Here is an 11,993-nt window from a genome sequence, read left to right on the forward strand (position 1 = left end):
CTGCCATGTTGGACAATTTCATTCCAGTTACAATGAAAATGTGAGTGTTATTGTCATAGAACATTTGGTGACAGCATCTTAGCGGCCAAAACGGGACGTCAGTATGGCAACATGGTCCAGTTGTATACTAGTTGTATACTATTTTGTAAAAACAATTTGAGCAACCCGAAAATACTTAAACTGGTTGTAAATCTGCTTATCTGACCAGATAACCACCAACATATGACATCTTTCCTAAATGTTCAATGTATCACTGCTCAGACTATTGTTAGGTTCCTAATACTGTATTGGTTATTAAAGCCACTGCACATACCTGTCTACTCTGACCAGGTAACGAGGAGGTCTGATACTAGATGCTTGGTCCCAGTGCTCTCAGCCCGGGACTGTACAATGGAATCCTGCAATTTAAAAGAAGCATGATAAGCAGAGTGATTTCACTACAGAGACGTAACCTGTCGCAGCAGAGGCTCACCTGAGACCTTATCACTAAAAACACCCTGTGGATTCAATTAGGGAGTCCAGGATTACTGCTGCAGCATCTGGATGATAAAATATTATTCCCTACAGAGCTTTACATTGCAAATATTGAATTATCCCCCCCGTATGTGCCAATATTCTGTCCTATTTAAAGAGGATATGTTGCATGTGTTGATGGCTTTCAACAGGGAAAAGATAGTTAGGCAACATCTTTTGGTGAATCTCTTACTAATAGGCTACACATATTTATTTGTAACGTACAGTGCTACTGCAATGTATGTTGGTTAGAAACAAGTGATCTGGGGACTCGTGTTTTCCAAAGCTCGAAGGTAACCCGTAGGAGTACTGTTGATCAAAGAGTGAGGTCTGGTCTGTCCAGAACCCAACCATGCTCCTCAAAACATGGCCGTATCATAACACATGCTCTATGTTGAAAATGTTCGATCATCGTGCTTAAGAAAAAAAGTTACTACCCACTGGATTTTGCACACGATAGAAGACATACTTTCTCTACAACGTGAATTGGAGTTAGCTCCTGGAAGAACCTGCTGAAGATCAAAGGATCAAACACCTGTCATTTTCAGCCCAGACCCCTGCAAAGAAGTGGCAGCCTGCTCTTGCCTAAGGCAATACACCTGAGCTTTCCATTTAAAATTCCCTTACACTTCACACGGTTGCTATACTTCTGTTATGCTTTCACCGAGATTTTAACACTTCTGTCCCCGGTGACAGTGAACATTACTGCTGGAAAAATGACGGTCAAAAACACAAAATCTGTCATTCAGTTTTATATGAAAAACACATTTATGTCTCATGGAGTGCTTAAATTAATTATCTAGTCAATTAACTCAAAAGTTTGGTTTATCTTCTCAGAACCATTTTGGTTGTTCATGCCATATTCAGTAAGACTACATTTCTTTGATTAAAATTGGACTTGGGATGCATGCACTTTACTCACTCTTAATGGGAATCTTCTTCAGTCAACGAGAGCCTTAGCAATTAACAGACTTAAGAGAAGAAGACTTGGAATGATAAGCTACGTGATGCATATCTACGGGAGTATGTCTGTACCAGTATGTCTGAGTCAGTTTAAAAGCATTCCCTGGCCCAAAATTAAGCCCTACATTAAAACACCTTGACTTATATTTAAACAAGTTTAGCTCAGATGGACTTCAAGAAGGCGTCCCACTCTCAGAAACAGTCATTCAACAGTTTCATGTTTTTCAGACCTGGTTCCAAAAAGTATTTGTTTTCTTTCAAGCACTTTGAGCATTTGATTGAACCTGCCAGAAGTGCCAGATGGACAGGGTTTGCACTTTTGGGACTATTCCATTCAACAACTAAAGCGCAACTAAAGCATGATTAAACGCAGGTAAAGTACTTGAAAGAAAATAAATACTTTTTGGACCCAGGTCTGTTATTTTCATACTGGTACTGAATTGGTCAGGATGGGGTTAAGCAGTATAAATACAGTATAGTAACAGATACTGATAATGCAGAGGTAGCTAAATAATGATACATTTTCTGTAAAAAATGACCCTAGAATGTTTGCCCTTTCGTCACCTCCACAAATGAATGCTTCTGCTATAATTCAATAGGTCCGTCTCTGCTCTTGCTTCATACATTACATTGTAATTATGTATTTTTGATGGATAACCCTATAGAAGCATGGGGTTACCGCCAGTTGAAGGGAAAGACATTCTATCAGGGCAGAGGTGGAGCACAAAACATTTGACAGCACAGCATCCACAAATAATAATAGATGCATTAGGGTAAAACACTAAATAATGATGATGACAGATCTGCAAATACCATGGCTGTCTTCGGGCTAAGCTTTCTCATTGCCCTGTGTCATCAGTCAGCTGCATGAATAGCCTATCTGCAGTGTCGGATCATTAGTATTGTATTGACATGAACTATTTGGACTGTTGGTGAAATTTGTTCTATGAGAGAAACCCTATATGAAATTCTAGCCATCATGTATGGAGAAAATTGTTTCTTGGTTAGTTTTTTTGTTTTTCACTATGCTATCAGTCAAAGTACAATGGAACGTTCTATATAAGAACACAATACATAAATAAGAAGGCGTTAATGCCTTATCTTAATTTTGCATTTAAACTTTCACGTTGAGCCACACGCATATCTAGCTGCATGAACTACTTTAATGAAAATAGCGATAAAAATAATATATATATATATATCATCTTAAAAAGAAAAATGGTTAATAACCTCAAACGGAGATACGCCAGAAGAATAACAACAACAAAAAACATTGTATACCTGGTCAGTGTGTCATTGGGTTACTTTTTGTAGGCTTAGAAAAACCTGCACACCAAAAATCAATGACAGTCATTTGGGAGTAAAATAGAGAACATGAAAACAGATTGCTGATTATTGGAAATATAAATTCCTCCCAACACATATGTCCTATTCGTAATACACATTTTGTAAGAGAGTAAAGACACATACATTCTTTCCTCGGACACTGTAATTATAAGTCAATAGCGAGCTATCCAAAAGTCAAAATGCATTTAAAAAATTTAAAAATCTGTGAGAATTGAGGCACTGAAATGGAAAAATATAACAAAATAAAGAGGAACAAAAATAGAGAAAAAGAAGAAAAAAAGAAAAGGTAAGAGGGGAAGAAATTACTCACCAAGGAAAATGTCAAGAGTAAAATTGTTCAAAGAGCAATAAGAGATCAACAGACGCAGAAAAAGGTACAGTACTGTCACGGCAGCAAGGCAAGCACCGACTGTAGTGAAATTCAGCAAAGAGCCACTATCTGCATGGAGCAAACCATTTCTTTACCATAGGGGTGGAAACAAGGGATCTGTCTCTGCACAGTGCACTGGAAGTTCCATTCCCACCGCATGATTGAGGCAAAGACTATTCACCCCCATGAAAACCATGTGAAATGTTGATAATCATTTATATGAAATAACATTTTTAACTTTGTTTCCCATTTCAAATTGTGTAAACACAAATCACAAATCGAGAATGACTGCAGTTGACTGCTGAGGTACAACGTAATGTCGTAATTTGTTTGTGCTTAGCACTGTTATCCTACCTGTTAGTGGCTTGCATAATCTCATTTTTCAACGGAATTGATTTGAGTTGGTTTACAAATGTAATGCTTATATTTAGTTTGTATTGTTATGAACAGGTAATGTAACAATTATTTTACATTTACATTACATTTAAGTCATTTAGCAGACGCTCTTATCCAGAGCGACTTACAAATTGGTGCATTCACCTTATGACCTCCAGTGGAACAGTAGTGCATCTAAATCTTTTCAGGGGGAGGGGGGGTGAGAGGGATTACTTTATCCTATCCTAGGTATTCCTTAAAGAGGTGGGGTTTCAGGTGTCTCCGGAAGGTGGTGATTGACTCCGCTGTCCTGGCGTCGTGAGGGAGTTTGTTCCACCATTGGGGGGCCAGAGCAGCGAACAGTTTTGACTGGGCTGAGCGGGAACTGTACTTCCTCAGTGGTAGGGAGGCGAGCAGGCCAGAGGTGGATGAACGCAGTGCCCTTGTTTGGGTGTAGGGCCTGATCAGAGCCTGGAGGTACTGAGGTGCCGTTCCCCTCACAGCTCCGTAGGCAAGCACCATGGTCTTGTAGCGGATGCGAGCTTCAACTGGAAGCCAGTGGAGGGAGCGGAGGAGCGGGGTGACGTGAGAGAACTTGGGAAGGTTGAACACCAGACGGGCTGCGGCGTTCTGGATGAGTTGTAGGGGTTTAATGGCACAGGCAGGGAGCCCAGCCAACAGCGAGTTGCAGTAATCCAGACGGGAGATGACAAGTGCCTGGATTAGGACCTGCGCCGCTTCCTGTGTGAGGCAGGGTCGTACTCTGCGGATGTTGTAGAGCATGAACCTACAGGAACGGGCCACCGCCTTGATGTTAGTTGAGAACGACAGGGTGTTGTCCAGGATCACGCCAAGGTTCTTAGCGCTCTGGGAGGAGGACACAATGGAGTTGTCAACCGTGATGGCGAGATCATGGAACGGGCAGTCCTTCCCCGGGAGGAAGAGCAGTTCCGTCTTGCCGAGGTTCAGCTTTTATAAACAATTATACACTGTAATTGCACTGTACCTGCCATTACCATGTGAATACTTAAGAGGGACATAACTTTATACAGCTATAATCCTGATCTTGGTCGACCATCACTGAATAATATGCAATTTTAGGAACAAATCAAAATGTATTGGTCACATACACATGTTTAGCAGATGTTATTGTTGATGTAGCGAAATGCTTGCTCTTCTAGTTCGATAGTCCAGCAATATCTAACAAGTAATATCTAACAATTTCACACAAATCTAAGTAAAGGATCATGTACTGTGTTGGCTGTTTTCGGGCACTTTTAATCAAATGGTGCAGTAACTGAAATACACCAACTCAAGTGTCCATTTATGGGCTATAATCAATTGGAGAATATATGTTTTTTGACATTTTATTGAGATAGTATGAAAATCAGAAGAGGGTACAGTGGGAAGGGTGATCAACCAGAGGATTGAACCTTGGTCACCAGTGGGAATAATTGCATGGGACTTGTGCTAGGAGTGCTACCACTCAACTATAGCTCTGCACAGAGATTACAAGACATTTGAAATGAGTTCAGTGCAGTATAAATCCATTGGCATGGTCCTCCATGCTGCTAAGGTTTTGTGCAGAGTGAACTGAGGGCCAGTGCTCCTTGGCTTTGCAGCGCGCTGATGGGAGTGTCTAACACTACCCCGAAACAGTAGTGTTAGCAGCATAGCCACGCAAAGTAGTTTGGGGGTGGGGGTCGGGGGGGTAGATTTTTTTTCAGGGTGTGCTGCAGCACTCCTACTTTATGTGGCTATGGTTAGCAGTCTGGCTGCCCAGGGTTTATTTTCTCAGTGTTCAGACCGCAAAAGATGCTCTCATCTTACAGCAGTGTCTAGCTCTACAGTGCCCTCTTCGTCTCTCTTGCATCGTCGCACACGTGCACACGGGTGTGTGCACAGCCACGCACGCACCGCCCATACCAGGCAAGGGGGAGTCAGCAAAGGGCCATGCCAGTCAGAGACATGCACAGCCAGAATTAAGGGCACGTTATCCATGTGTGGATGTAAAATCTCACAGGCTTACTCAACTGTTTAACTTTACTTGTCTTGGTGTTTCGGTTGAAATGTACACTGTGACAGTGTTAGCCAAGCCTCTGGTCTTAGGACTGAAACAAAAAAATATGCCTTAATGTGGCCTAACATGAAAATATAATGATGGATGTACACATCACACAACTTTCAACAGTGATATAGGAGCAGTTTGTCGAAAGGATTCCACTAAGCACCGAGTCTATATCAAACACTAATAGTCTTATGACACACTATAGTGTGCCATAGGACAATGCCACCGTCTCTTATGACCGAAAAGAGCTTCTGGATATCAGAACAAAATATTACTCCCCTCGTACTGGACAAAGATTTTTTCTTTAAATAGTCGGACGCGAAGGATTTACTTCAGACACCCGACAAGGCCCTATTCCCTGTCATTCACGGGAGAAAGACATGGAGATATCGAGGATGTAGGTCGGGGTACCTTGTAAGGATCCGACAGCGAATGGGTCATCTGCCTCTACCATCAGTCTTATTAGCCAACGTACAATCATTGGATAACAAATTAGAACAGCTACGATCACGAATATCCTACCAACTGGACATTAAAGACGGTAATATCTTATGTTTCACCTAGTCGTGGCTGAATGACAACATGGATAAAATAGAAGATAGAACAGCTACCTCCGGTACGACAAAGGGTAGCGGTCTATGTATGTTTATAAACAACAGCTGGTGCACGAAATCTAATATTAATGAAGTCTTACGGTTTTGCTTGTCTGAGGTAAAGTACAGTGGGGCAAAAAAGTATTTAGTCAGCCACGAATTGTGCAAGTTCTCCCACTTAAAAAGATGAGAGGCCTGTAATTTTCATCATAGGTACACTTCAACTATGACAGACAAAATGAGAAAAAAAATCCAGAAAATCACACTGTAGGATTTTTAATGAATTTATTTGCAAATTATGGTGGAAAATAAGTATTTGGTCAATAACAAAAGTTTATCTCCATACTTTGTTATATACCCTTTGTTGGCAATGACAGAGGTCAAACGTTTTCTGTAAGTCTTCACAAGGTTTTCACACACTGTTGCTGGTATTTTGTCCCATTCCTCCATGCATATCTCCTCTAGAGCAGTGATGTTTTGGGGCTGTTGCTGGGCAACACGGACTTTCAACTCCCTCCAAAGATTTTCTATGGGGTTGAGATCTGGAGACTGGCTAGGCCACTCCAGGACCTTGAAATGCTTCTTACAAAGCCACTCCTTTGTTGCCTGGGCGGTGTGTTTGGGATCATTGTCATGCTGAAAAACCCAGCCACGTTTCATCTTCAATGCCCGTGCTGATGGTAGGCTTTGTTACTTTGGTCCCAGCTCTCTGCAGGTCATTCACTAAGTCCCCCCGTGTGGTTCTGGGATTTTTGCTCACCGTTATTGTGATCGTTTTGACCCCACGGGGTGAGATCTTGCGTGGAGCCCCAGATCGAGGGAGATTATAAGTGGTCTTGTATGTCTTCCATTTCCTAATAATTGCTCCCACAGTTGATTTCTTCAAACCAAGCTGCTTACCCATTGCAGATTCAGTCTTCCCAGCCTGGTGCAGGTCTACAATTTTGTTTCTGGTGGCCTTTGACAGCTCTTTGGTCTTGGCCATAGTGGAGTTTGGAGTGTGACTGTTTGAGGTTGTGGACAGGTGTCTTTTATACTGATAACAAGTTCAAACAGGTGCCATTAATACAGGTAACGAGTGGAGGACAGAAGAGCCTCTTAAAGAAGAAGTTACAGGTCTGTGAGAGCCAGAAATCTTGCTTGTTTGTAGGTGACCAAATACTTATTTTCCACCATAATTTGCAAATACATACATTTAAAATCCTACAATGTGATTTTCTGGATTTTTTTTCTCATTTTGTCTGTCATAGTTGAAATGTACCTATGATGAAAATTACAGGCCTCTCTCATCTTTTTAAGTGGGAGAACTTGCACAATTGGTGGCTGACTAAATACTTTTTTGCCCTACTGTATGTCATAGACCACACTATTTACGAAGAGAGTTTTCTATATTTATATCTATATTTTTCGTAGCTTTCAATTTACCACCACAAACCGATGCTGGCAGTAAGTCTGCATTCAATTACCTGTATAAGGCCATAAGCAAACAGTAAAACACTCATCCAGGTGTGGCACTCCTAGTGGTCGGGGACTTTAATGCAGGGAAACGTGCATTTCTACCAGCATGTTAAATGTGCAACCAGAGGGGAAAAAACTCTAGACAATCTTTACTACAGTCTATGACTAGGGTGGTTGGAGTCTTTGACAAATTTTAGGGCCTTGGTATAGAGGTCCTGGATGGGAGGAAGCTTGGCCCCAGTGATGTACTGGGCCGTACTCACTACCCTTTGTAGTGCCTTGTGGATCGGAGGCCTGGGCAGTTGCCATACCAGGCAGTGAGTGATACAACCAGTCAGGATGCTCTCGATGGTGCAGCTGTAGAACTTTTTGAGGATCTGAGGCCCAATGCCAAATCTTTTCAGTCTCCTGACGGGGAATAGGCTTTGTCATGCCCTCTTCATGACTGTATTGGTATATTTGGACCATGTTAGTTTGTTGGGGATGTGGACACCAAGGAACTTGAAGCTCTCAACCTGCTCCACTACAGCCTCGTGGATAAGAATGGGAGCATGCTCAGTCCTCCTTTTCCTGTAGTCCACAGTCATCTCCTTTGCCTTGATCACGTTGAGGGAGAGGTTGTTATCCTGGCACCACACGGCCAGGTCTCTGACCTCTTCCCTATAGGCTATCTCATTGTTGTCGATGAGCAGGCCTACCACTGTTGTGTCGTCTACAAACTTAATGATGGTGTCATGAGGTGCATCAAAGCTGGGACCGAGAGACTGAAAAACAGCTTCTATCTCAAGGCCATCAGACTGTTAAACAGCCACCACTAACATTGAGTGGCTGCTGCCAACACACTGTCATTGACACTGACCCAACTCCAGCCACTTTAATAATGGGAATTGATGGGAAATGATGTAAATATATCACTAGCCACTTTAAACAATGCTACCTTATATAATGTTACTTACCCTACATTATTAATCTCATATGCATACGTATATACTGTACTCTACATCATCGACTGCATCCTTATGTAATACATGTATCACTAGCCACTTTAACTATGCCACTTTGTTTACTTTGTCTACATACTCATCTCATATGTATATACTGTACTCGATACCATCTACTGTATGCTGCTCTGTACCATCACTCATTCATATATCCTTATGTACATATTCTTTATCCCCTTACACTGTGTATAAGACAGTAGTTTTAGAATTGTTAGTTAGATTACTTGTTGGTTATCACTGCATTGTCGGAACTAGAAGCACAAGCATTTCGCTACACTCGCATTAACATCTGCTAACCATGTGTATGTGACAAATAAATTTGATTTGATTTGATTTTTGATTTGATGAGTGCAGTCCTGAGTGAACAGGGAGTACAGGAGGGGACTCAGCACGCACTCCTGAGCGGCCCCCGTGTTAAGGATCAGCGTGGCAGATGTGTTGTTACCTACCCTTAAAACCTGGGGGCGGCCTGTCAGGAAGTCCAGTATCCAGTTGCAGAGGGAGGTGTTTAGTCACAAGGTCCTTAGCTTAGTGATAAGCTTTGAGGGCACTATGGTATTGAACACTGAATTGTAGTCAATGAATAGCATTCTCACGTAGATGTTCCTCTTGTCCAGGTGCGAAAGAGCAGTGTGGAGTGCAATAGATATTGCATCATCTGTGGATCTGTTGGGGCGGTATGCAAATTGGAGTGGGTCTAGGGTTTCTGGGACAGTGGTGTTGATGTGAGCCATGACAGCCTTTCATTACATTTACATTTACATTTAAGTCATTTAGCAGACGCTCTTATCCAGAGCGACTTACAAATTGGTGCATTCACCTTATGACATCCAGTGGAACAGTAGTGCATCTAAATCTTTTAAGGGGGGTGAGAGGGATTACTTTATCCTATCCTAGGTATTCCTTAAAGAGGTGGGGTTTCAGGTGTCTCCGGAAGGTGGTGATTGACTCCGCTGTCCTGGCGTCGTGAGGGAGTTTGTTCCACCATTGGGGGGCCAGAGCAGCGAACAGTTTTGACTGGGCTGAGCGGGAACTGTACTTCCTCAGTGGTAGGGAGGCGAGCAGGCCAGAGGTGGATGAACGCAGTGCCCTTGTTTGGGTGTAGGGCCTGATCAGAGCCTGGAGGTACTTTCAAAGCACTTCATGGCTACAGACGTGAGTGATATCAGCCAGTAGACATTTAGGCAGGTTACCTTACAGTTTTTGGGCACAGGGACTATGGTGGTCTGCTTAAAACATGTTGGTATTACAGACTCAGTCAGGGACAGGTTAAAAATGTCAGTGAAGACATTTGCCAGTTGGTCAGCGCATGCTCGGAGTACATGTTTTGGTAATCCGTCTGGCCCTGCGACCTTGTTAATGTTGACCTGTTTAAAGGTCTTACTCACATCGGCTACGGAGAGCGTGATCACACAGTCGTCCAGAACAGCTGATGCTCTCATGCATACTTCAGTGTTGCTTGCCTTGAAGTGAGCATAGAAGTAATTTAGCTCATCTGCTAGGCTCGTGTCACTGGGCAGCTTGCGACTGTGCTTCCCTTTGTAGTCTGGAATAGTTTGCAAGCCCTGCAACATCCGATGAGCGTCGGAGCCAGTGTAGTACGATTCAATCTTAGTCCTGTATTGACGCTTTGCCTGTTTGATGGTTCATCTGAGGGCATAGCGGGATTTCTTTTAAAGCGTCCGGGTTAGAGTCCTGCTGCTTGAAAGCGGCAGCTTTACCCTTTGGCTCAGTGCGCATGTTGCCTGTAATCCATGGCTTCTGGTTGGGGTATGTACGTATGGTCACTGTGGAGACGACATCATCAATGCACTTATTGATAAAGCCAGTGACTGATGTGATGCACTCCTCAATGCTATTGGAAGAATCCCGGAACATATTCCAATCTGTGCTAGCAAAACAGTCCTGTAGTTTAGCATCTGCTTCATCTGACCACTTTTTATAGGCTGGTTAAGGGCTTGTAAGTAAGCATTTCACTGTAAGATCTACACCTGTTGTATTCAGCGCATGTGACAAATAACGTTTCATTTAATTTCATTGAATCCTGTTAGGTTTGGAGCACCTTTACAAAGGAGATCCTATTAAAAATGATTGGAAAAAATAAAGGATTATGTTGTAGAAATTGTCATGCAGTGCACAACTATGGTAAATTAAGGGTCCAGGATTACACTTTAGAGAGCTGAGGGCTACAAACAGTTCAGAAGTCAATTACAACCAACAACAGCTCAGGACTCAAGCTTTGCCCTTTTAAGGGACATGCATTGTGTTGGTTTTAAAGCCATGCAGCTACTGTGGGTTGGGGAAATAATGTGATCATTGGTTTACTTCAGTGAAAACAGAGATTGTGTATTCCCAAATTAATTCCTTATTGTAAAACACAATTACATCAAGTTTTAGCATAGGGATGTGCTTACAACACATAAATGTGATGTAGAAGGAAATGCCTAACACTAAACCTTGTGTAACATTGACTAGTAATTTCCATAAAGGCTTTTACAAACATTGGGTGTATCCTCTCTAGCTTTAACCTGCTTATCCATTCTATTATTGTAATTTTGCCTGTTTGTATCTCAAAGCCATAATTCATCATCAGAGAGTTGTTATAGATAGGCTACTCAAGGACCCAACCATTTGTATGATACCAGTCCACTTGAAGGCCACCATCATAAATACTGTTTCGTCTAAAGACATTTTTTTAGAATACATTGAATTATTAAACAAGCAAGTATTAGCCATTTGTCTGTCATAGACTATGCCACTGCACATTATAAAAGCTGGCGAGATACTGCCTCTCCTTTTCAGGGCACTGAATAAATCTGTATCGAATATTGTGCATCATTAATACAGCAGCAAAAAAACACTCACGTCGCACTCAAAAAGGAGCACTAAAATATCAGGGACGTGAGCTTTCCATTTCGTGCAAAATCGGAAAATAAAAGCCATCTCTGGCTTCCCTACAGCTTTCTCTCCTCTCTCACATTACACTCCTGTCACATGACAACCATGTGCTATTTGAGTAGAATATGATAGGCTTTAATTAGTCCTCAACCATGTCCTCAACCACAACTCCTCCATGAGGGGGAAGCAGCTCTCCCTCTCCTACTTCTACGGCTGCAGTCCAAATAGGAAATATTGGGTGCTATTTATTATACTATTTTGTCGAGGGCCTAAACGGTGCCATTTATTACTCGGTATAGTCAATGGTACAGATGCGCCATCTTAATTTGACCCCAATTCTCACAGCAGGAAAATAATCCTGGAGCAACAGGAAATTTGAATTATAATACATTTACATTTTGGTAGGG

At 42.1% G+C, this 11,993-nt stretch overlaps 1 protein-coding gene across 1 annotated transcript in view; it reads right to left on the reverse strand.

The window, feature by feature from the left end:
* The window catches only part of raly (RALY heterogeneous nuclear ribonucleoprotein), a 158,032-nt gene extending 154,812 nt beyond the window's left edge, over nucleotides 1–3,220 (reverse strand). The window contains exons 1-2 of the mRNA XM_029682668.2: nucleotides 3,134–3,220; nucleotides 314–398 (exon numbers count right to left, since the gene is read on the reverse strand). The gene's annotated coding sequence lies outside the window, so the exon portion shown is untranslated. The remainder of the gene's footprint in view (nucleotides 1–313; nucleotides 399–3,133) is intronic.
* Between the last annotated feature and the right edge of the window lie 8,773 nt (nucleotides 3,221–11,993).

This window comes from Oncorhynchus nerka, linkage group LG15 (assembly GCF_034236695.1).
Source record: "Oncorhynchus nerka isolate Pitt River linkage group LG15, Oner_Uvic_2.0, whole genome shotgun sequence".
Classification (NCBI taxonomy): Eukaryota; Metazoa; Chordata; class Actinopteri; order Salmoniformes; family Salmonidae; genus Oncorhynchus; species Oncorhynchus nerka.